The sequence below is a fragment of the Nanorana parkeri genome, unplaced genomic scaffold (genome assembly GCF_000935625.1).
Source record: "Nanorana parkeri isolate BGI_ZX_2015 unplaced genomic scaffold, ASM93562v1 scaffold499, whole genome shotgun sequence".
Classification (NCBI taxonomy): domain Eukaryota; kingdom Metazoa; phylum Chordata; class Amphibia; order Anura; family Dicroglossidae; genus Nanorana; species Nanorana parkeri.
Genome location: NW_017306767.1, coordinates 467,136 through 476,900, shown reverse-complemented (window position 1 = coordinate 476,900; position 9,765 = coordinate 467,136). Strand labels below are relative to the sequence as shown.

General features: G+C 44.5%; 1 protein-coding gene across 1 annotated transcript in view; it reads left to right on the top strand.

Annotated features, from left to right (window-relative positions):
- Positions 1 to 9,765, top strand: part of TRAF3 (TNF receptor associated factor 3) — a 90,809-nt gene that overhangs the window by 41,587 nt on the left and 39,457 nt on the right. The window lies entirely within an intron of this gene.

Below are 9,765 nucleotides of genomic sequence, written 5' to 3'. Positions count from 1 at the left end.
GGGGGGGCAGAATTCTTATGAATGCAGCAGGATGGGGGAGAGCAGTGGGGAAGCTGGACATTCTGTCACCCGGGGCAAAGGCACAGAGTTGTTCCCACCGCCAATGGAGAAGTTCCCCATCCACACACCTAGTGGCACCCCTCCTGTGCAAGTGTTCTGCCTGATGAAGGGGATCCTTTGAGACCCCCCCGAAACGTTGCACTGAGTGTGTTGTGCTGCATGTACGTCAATGAATGAATGGATGTATCTGACTTGTCGTTGGAGTGCCGGATTTCATATTTCTACCCCTCCTAATGTGGCACCCGGGGTTGATCTTTCAAGGCGGACGTGAACCCGAGTCACATGAACGCCATTTTGGCAGCGAGATGGTCCAATTATTTATACAGATCTCTGGCTCTGATCTAAACACAGAACATCCAGGGAAGGAATTCGGCCCAATATAGGACCGGTCTTTGACCAGGTGGCGGCGGCGAGTCTTCTGTCACGCGCTCGCTACTGGAATATCTGAACGGCGATTTTTTTTTTTTTAATAGCGTAACGAGTGTGGAGTGAGAGGAAATGAGACGAGGACACCCCGGAGCAATGCACTTAATTAGAAGGGAGCGTGAAAATCACAGCCAGGCGCCACCGCAGCACTTCACCTATTTATACCCTTCTCCAGCCAGCGGGAACGGACGCTTCTGCTGAGCCGCTTTGATTGGCTGGCTGGGAATGGCCCGGCTTTCCTGTCTTCGTATTCTACAAGTCAAGCTTGTACGGGATCAACGTATCTTATAATGTACAGTGGTACCTCGGTTAGCGAACATGAAGTTCAGCAAAATGTTGCTTCCGTTCGCGAACTCCGCATCGGGTGATGAACACAACCGCGGCCATCTACCCCGCTCTGACATTGGTCGTGGCTTACTCTAGTCCCAGATCGCGGTCTGATCACCGTTTTGATTTGGTTCGCGACCAGAATCGTGGAGCTAATTAATTTTGTGAACCGAGGTGCCGCTGTATATAGGAGCAAAGTAAAATAAAAGTACACATGCAGAACAACCAAGTGCAAGCACAATGCTTCATGGTTTCAAAAATGCTGCAAGAAGGACAAACGCAGCTTTCTTTGGGTGACATCGGCTTACAAAAAGGATTTAATTTTTATGCAATCCCATGGAAAATAAAACTCAACCAAACTAAAAAAAAAAAAAATTCAATTTTTTATTTTTTTAATTATTTTTGTAAATTTTGATCAGTGTTCATTTTTAAAAATAATTGTTACTGTAGATACAAAGTTTACGTTTTCATCTATATGAGGTGCTGAAAATGACACTGAGGCCTTGTTCACACCAAATGCAGAGCAGATCCGCTCAGGTTTCTGCAACACGCAGTGCAGTGGGTTGTGCCGCGTTTTTGTCGCGTTTTTGATGAGTTCCGGGCCGTTTTTGGTTAAAAAAAACAAAAAAACTTTTTTTTAGTTTTAACATGGGCTTTCAGTACGTTCCAGGCATTACATGCGTATTTGATGCGTTTGCAGATCCAGAGCAGATCCAGAACAGTTAAAATAGGGCTTGCTGCAGTTTTTTACATGCTCTGGAACTGCACGCTGCGATGTGAACTGGAGCAAAAAATACCATTGGAATACATTGGACGCAGTTTTGGTCCGGTCCGCAACTGCTCTGCTCTGCACCAGCTCGGTGTGAACAAGGCCTAAAGATATGATTCTGGTGCAAAGTTATTTGCAAATAGGGAAAAAAAGGCTTTTTTTAATTTATTTATTTTTTAAGCGACACTGAAAAAAAAAAAAGGCACAAAACAATAATGGACAAAAAAAAAAACCAAGTTTTGGTCCTATCCAGACCTGATTTGTTGGTGTAATATTCTTTTCTTCTGTTTTGTATAACCGAAAATTCTCAATAAAAAAGTATTGAAAGTAAAAGAACAAGTTTTGAATAATAATGGTTGGAAAAATAAAGAAGCAGGAAAATAATAGTCGAGGGGGAAAGAGGAAGTTCATTAGGGTAAACTAAAGGTTAATAAGAGGGTGAATAGGAACACATTTGATTTTTTTTAACTTAATTGTTTTACTTGTCAGGTTGCTTTAATGACATTTATATACAGATTGAAGCTCATCTCTCTCCTCAATGAATGAAACAAAGTAGATACAATGTAACACTGTTGTAAATGAACTGGGGGGGTGTTTTGGGGTATGTGTAGCACGCCCAGTGTCCCCGGCTGCTTAAAGGGTAATTCCACTTTCCCCGGTAAATCTGGGAAAATGGAACTACCCTCTCCAATCTGGCGCCCTCTCTCTAACCACACCCCCCAACTACCCCACCCTCCAACTATACCAGTGGCGTCACAACCAGTCATACCAGTAAGTTTGGTGTCGCCCCCTCTAGAAAGTCGGGCACTCGGTCATGGGCCGAGAGCCCGACAGTGTCTCTCCAGCAGGCGTCAACTAGATGGTCGCACATGCGCAATGACATCACGACGGGGGGGTCACCCGGTCTCCGCTCCGGGGGACGCCCCTGCGCACACGCTACGTCTCCTCCACCAGTACTGTGTACTATTTGTACCCTGTACCGCCGTGTAGCGCAGCCCTACGCTCCGGATTTTGAATTTTGCTTGCAAATGGTGAGCGTGACCGCACTGACCAATGAGAAGCGCCTCTTAGCAATCAGTGCAGTCAGAAGCGCTGGAAGTGAAGGGAAATCTCAGCAGGGACACAGATGACCATTAAAACCTGGCAGGGGCTCTGACCCTTACCTGCTCTATCCAAGACTGAACAAGCTGTGGTTGGAGTTCGACTTTAAACAAGAGATTCCCCAAACTGCAGATTCCTCTTTTGTCTGTGCAGCTTTACTGTGTTTGCTTAGCAACATATCATTACAAAGTGGTGGCGTTGGTATGTTTGTGTATGAAAACAACTCGTTTAGAGCTGGAAATCCCCTTTTTGACAAGACCTCCCCTAAGCATGTTTGGCTTCTATACTGGCAACATAACATGACGCTAAACCAGAAAAAACACAAATGTTTGTACTTCTAGTTGTAGTGCTGATGGCAATCAGTTCAGCTTTAAGTGCAAAAAAGTATTGACCGGTGCACACAAAACATGTTCAGCCCCAATACATCAACTTCAGACCTCAGATTACCCCCCATTGCATAACCTATAGACCTGAGGTCTGACCCAATTTATTCAGACCTCCGACCAGACCCGCTGCATGTGCACCAGACCTCCGATCAGACCCGCTGCATGTACACCAGGCCTTCGATCAGACCCGCTGCATGTACACCAGGCCTCCGATCAGACCCGCTGCATGTACACCAGGCCTCCGATCAGACCCAATGCATGCACATCAGACCTCCGATCTGACCCAATGCATGCACATCAGACCGCAGAACAGACTCAATGCATGCACATCAGACCGCAGAACAGACTCAATGCATGCACATCAGACCTCCGATCAGACCCAATGCATGCACTTCAGACCTCCGATCAGACCCAATGCATGCACTTCAGACCTCAGATCAGACCCAATGCATGCACTTCAGACCTCAGATCAGACCCAATGCATGCACATCTGACCTGAGAATAGACCGAATGCATTAACATCAGACCTCAGATCAACCCCAGTGCACTCCCTTCAGACTTCAGCAAGCTGTCTCATCTCCCCGCGTCCCTGTGCCGATCGTGGATGTGGGTGGGCGGTGAGTGTGAGGCGGGGAGGAGGTGCGGCGTGTGGAGGGCGGGTCTGGCAGCGGCGAGCGTGAGGTGGGGAGGAGGTGCGGCGCACAGCGTGTGGAGCTGTGAACAGGGCCAACTGATTGGAAGCCGATTAATCGATTATTGAAAAAGTTGACAACTTTTTCAATAATCGATTATAATCGATTATGTCGATTAGTTGTTGCAGCCCTAGATCAGACCCGCTGCATGTACACCAGGCCTCCGATCAGACCCAATGCATGCACATCAGACCTCCGATCTGACCCAATGCATGCACATCAGACCGCAGAACAGACTCAATGCATGCACATCAGACCGCAGAACAGACTCAATGCATGCACATCAGACCTCCGATCAGACCCAATGCATGCACTTCAGACCTCCGATCAGACCCAATGCATGCACTTCAGACCTCAGATCAGACCCAATGCATGCACATCTGACCTGAGAATAGACCGAATGCATTAACATCAGACCTCAGATCAACCCCAGTGCACTCCCTTCAGACTTCAGCAAGCTGTCGATTACAGCCAATGGCAGCGGCTGTCGGTGCAAGGGGCATTGCAGGATCAGCTCCTCTGCAGTACGCTGGCAGCAGACAGGCTTGTGTTCTCAGGCTGAGGCTACTTTCTAAAGAAATGCAACGGTCGGACCTTGAACACCTTTTATGTTTGATGCATTTGGAATGTAATTCGCTGATTTGATCTGAAAATCCAATTCGTCTTTAACTTGCTACATACCTGGTCTGAGGTCTAGGTGGAAGAACGCATGAGCGGACGTGACCTTTTACTCATGCATTTTCTCCTTCGTTGCTCAATTTGCGTCTCCTTGGATTGTGACGGGTTTACTTTTGGCATCGGTCAGATTGCATGAATCTGGATGTTAGAAAAAAAAAAAAAAAAAGTTGCTAATCAAAACAACAGTTCCTTTTTGGCAGAGAGACATCTGCTGAACCTGGAAGAACTTGTAAAATTCAAAGCCGAGAACGCAGGCTGGGATTTCCCTACGCGAACAAAACAAAGCTATTATGCTGAAAGTGTGCAAAAAGCACCTTCTTCTTTTTTTCTCTCTCTCTCTTCACCTCGTGATATTGCTGCACAAAGATTGTCTTTGCTGCACGCTCAGGGTCATGATTAAACATGTCTCCACAATTATAGGTGCACTTCAGATACCAATATTTAGCATTAAAATACATAAAGTACATCCTGCCTGCTACTTGTTTAAAACCACAGAGAGCCAACATGCTGGCCGAAAACATCAGGCTCTTAATAAGCTACTTTACTTTTGCTTGGCATGGGTTCCTAGCACCAGCTTACGGAGTCGTTTTGTAGTCCTGAAGTGCCATGGACTTGATCTGCACGGCGCGCGTATGTCCTGCCCACATTAGATGCTCCTTCTGGTGCCCAAAGTCACACTGCTAGCTTAAAGTGGACCAGGGCTGCAGATGAAGTATTCTTTTCATAATCGATTAGTTGAATTAAAAAAAATCTCTCGATCTCCCTCCCGATCTCTCTCCCTCCCGATTGGAGGACATATATTAGCGTCCTCCCATGACCCAAAGCTCGGTATACCGCAAGCTATAGCTGGCGGTATACTGAGAACGCCGCAGCCAGGACGGGATCTGATATTACTGCCGAGATCCGCCCAGCTGTATGAGCGATAGCTGGCTCTGCATATCTAGAGGCTGAGCCAGCTGTACCCGCCCCCTCCTCCATCGGTTCCTCCAGTCAGCGCTGGAGGATCGGGGAGGGGGGGATCCCTGTGGGGAGCCATGACTGACAGTCACCACTCACTGCAGGGAGGTGATCGAGAAGTGAGCGAGCGATGGTATGTGTTCGCTCACTTCCCGATCTACTGAGCCGACGTGTGACCGTTTCATTGTCACAGGTCGGCTTGAACTTTGCGAATGAGTGATTTTCACTCACCTCATAGTTCTCCTTTAACCCAGAAGACCGAGGACATCTTGTGGTGAAGAAGAGGTACTTCCGGGGCAGCTCCGGGTTGAAGGGGAGTATTGCAGCCGGAGCTGCTTTTTAAAAAGAAAATTCCCTGTGGTCAGTTTTAATGCTTTTTAGATGAATTCCTTCGATCTTCTTACAGCGTTATCCGGAAATGAGGTACAGAGGGGTGTTGCTCGGGTTTAGCAATTTACAGAAAAGGTTAACTTGCTACTGGGAATTGCCCTTTAAACTAAATAATCTTCTCTGGTGCTTTTTTATCATCTGGGTCCATATATCAGTGTCGATTCTTGGAAACAGAAACTTTGTGAGGTCCTCTGGCATCAATCATCTCACACTAGTTTTCACTTTCTGTTTGAGACAAAGCAATACTAGAGTTGCCGATCCTTATTAGGCTAGTGCTGGCCAAGGTTTCAGTTAAAGCCAGGTTCAAGGAAGGCGGCTTCTGCTGTGCCTTTCCTTTAAATCCTTTTGTCATGCATTCAATTGTTATTTATATGCATAAAGGCAAATTGTATATAAAAGGTTTAAGAAACATGAAATTCGCAGGATTTCTTTCTCTTTCTGTCCCATAGACACAACAGGAAGTGAGATGAAATCTAATCTCCTCTTAGGTCAGTTTTCCCAACAACAAATGCCCCCATTGGAAGATTTCCCATCTATTCCTATTCAGATGACTACTCATCTCAAGCCCAAATGTTTTGTTTTAGCTTTGTATAGGGAAAGGTTAAAGGAGAACTGTGAGGTGAGTGGTTTCCACTCATCCTCATAGTTAGAGCCGACCTGTGACAAAGAAGCTGTCACAGGTCGGGGCTCAATAGATCGGGAAGTGAGCAGAAACATGGCACCGATCCGCTCACGATTGTCTCCCTGCAGGGAGCGGTGACTGTCAGTCACCGCTCCCCGCAGGGACTCCTCTCCGATCCTCCAGCGCCCACTAGAGGAACAAGAGGGGGCGGGCACAGCTGGCTCTGACTCTAGATAGGCAGAGCCCGCTGTCATTCAAGCAGCTGGGTGGATCTCGACAGTAATGTTGGGATCCGTCCCGGCTGCAGCGCTCACAGTATAGCCCGCGATATACTGAGCTTTGGATCACGGGAGGACGCTATTATATGTCCTCCTGTGACGCTAAAGAGAACTACGGGGAAAAACACTTACCCCATAGTTCTCTTTTAAATACCGGGTCAAGTATTTTGGGGCTTTTTTCTTTCTATTTACTGTGGTATATTGGGGAGATTTCTCTTGACTGTAAAAAAGTGTTACCGTTGGAAAGTTTCCCCCTCTATCCCTGTTCAAGTAACAACTAAAAATGTCAGATTTTCCCTTATAGACCCCATGACAGTGCTCACCAGCAAAGATGGGCCTGGGGTTGGTGCGGACCCAGTTTGCCTGCGTCTGCTCAACTTTATAAAAAGTTGTCAGCAGCACAGGAAGTGAGGGGAAATCTCTCAAAGGGAGCTCTAAAATAGCATTAGAAACTGGATGAGGTTTTAACTCTTTCAAAGCTAAGGCTTGACATACACTTTACCATTGCTGGACTTATTTGCATGCCTCTGTACCGTAGTGCACAGTGCTTTAGTTGTCTGTAAGACCAGTTCTGCTCGGCAGTCTGCGTGCACCACTCCGCCGCTCATTGTGTAAGCAAGCAGGATAAGAAGACAGGACGCGGCGTTCTCAAGAAGTGCATTACAAGATTGGGGGAATACCAGTCTTACCAATGTACTCTTCTGAAAAAATTCCACTGAAAATGCTTATTGAGAAATTTCTAATTGCTTCCTTTGTCTTGCTTTTGGTTTCTTACGATCTGTACAGAATGTTTGTTTTACTTTTGCTCAACTTGTTCCAGTTCGGAGACATTTCCAGTTCTAGAGTTCATAAAAAATTTTTTTTTTATAAAATGGACCTAAATTTTAATCCGCCCAACACCGTTATCAAAGAAGCCCTCATCTACTTCCATTAGAGCGACGCTAAGCTCAGGAGGTAAGGGCCCGTTCACACAAGATGCAGTGCGTTCCGGGCCGATTCTGGCCTCGCATTGCGGCCGGCTCACTTTTTTGTGGGGCAGAGGGGTCGTGACGGGCCATTGAAGTGAATGGCCGCAATGCGAGGCCAGAACCGGGCCGGAACTCACTGCATCTGGACTGAACAGGCCCTGAATCTTAAAAATACATTCAGGTACCTTAACTATAAACAAAAATGTCTCTTATTTGTGTATCACTCGGCTGTAGATCCTTAAATCATCTCTGAATTGGTGCTGACGCTGTCCTTCTTTAAGGAGGGGGGCTACTTTTGTTCCCCATGGTCCCTGTGTGTGTTGTAGAGTAGTCACCCCTCCAAGCTCCCCCCCCCCCCCGGGATGGACTACAATCTCAGTACAAATCAAGACCATGTATAAGCTTTTGACAATGTTTACCTGAATATGTAACACCTATGATTACTGGGTGCAGAAAGGCAGCCATTTTGTACAGTGTATGGCCCTCTGTGCCATTGAGACTGAGCCCTAAGAAAGGACAAGGCCTACAGCAATACAGGGCAGAAGCCGATGAGTATCTGGAGGAAGTCTTGCAAAAAATCCTTCCAATGTACATAGTTGACCTAGAGGGGATTTTTGTGGCATTGTGTCGCTGTCGCAGCTATTAATATCCTCTAGTCATATGAATAGCAGCTTGTGCTTTAATCAGAAGTCCTTTATAATAAGCACAATTTGTTTTAGGATTTAGGGCATTGGGTGGATAAGGCGTTAGGAAAAAAAAAGAAACATAATAAAGCAAAGTGCGGCTTTGTTTTTCTGTGTAATAAACCCATCCCGATATTGGCTACATTCTTATCGCTGTGATTTTGCTGCTGGCTTGTCCTATGTTTTATCTACTTTCATATTTATTGAGTGCCGAGGTATTAATGTTCTCGGCGCGCTCACTAGAACGTAGATAACTCCGATGTTATTCATACCTACCGGATTTACTGGAGAAATCCCAGGCAGACGCAGGGAGGACATGCAAACTCCATGCAGCTTTAGCCCCTGGTGGGATTCGAACCCAGAACCTGAGATATACCACTTAGCCACCGTGAAGTTATCAATAACAATTATAAGGACACTATTATTATTATTAATAAGAATAACAAAATAGGGGAAACAACACACACAAAAAAAGTAACAAAATCACAATTATAAGTACTTTATCAGTAATAATAAAAACGATGATAATAAAAAATAATACATAGAGAAAACAATTGTACCAGAAACGACACAAAAAAATTAAGCAACAAAATCAAAAAAATAGGGACACTAATAATAATAATACTACATAAAGGAAACAAATGTACCAGAAACAATGCAAAAAAACGAGTAACAAAATCACAATTATTAGTTACAATACAATTCAAGACGAGATGGTAAGGAGGGCCCGGCCCCTGAGGGTTTACAATCTAAAAGGAAGGGGGAAGTGATACATGAGGAGGTAGCTATGTGGGGTTAAATTGTTTGAGAATGTGATGGTCGTCGTCATCAATACATAGAGGAAACAAATGTACTAGAAACAATGCAAAATATTAAGTAACAGAATCACAATTAAATGGAGACTAATAATAATAAATTGAGTAAACGACTGTACCAGAAACAATGCAAAAAAAAAGTAACAAAATCACAATTATAAGGACACTATCATTAAAATAATTTTTTTTTAAAACAATACATCTAGAGGAAGGAAATGTCACCAGAAACAACAAAAGATAAAAAAGAAGTATCAAAATTAAAAGGAGTAGGACACTATTAATAAAAATAATAATTAAAAGAAAATACATGGAGGGACCAGATGTAACAGAAACAACACATAAAAATAAGGTCACAAAATCACAATTATAAGGATGTTATTAGTAAAAATATTTTAAAAAGAATACAAAGGAAAGCAAATGTAACAGACGCAGGCGCAAATGAAGTATTGAAATCACAATGAAAAGGGCTCCATGAATAAAATTAATAAAGAAAATACATAGAGGAAAAAACACAAAAAGTAACAGTCACAATTAAAAGGGCACTATTAATAAAATATATAAATGAATACATAGAAGAAGCAAATATAAAGGTGATCCCGCGATCGTACGATAA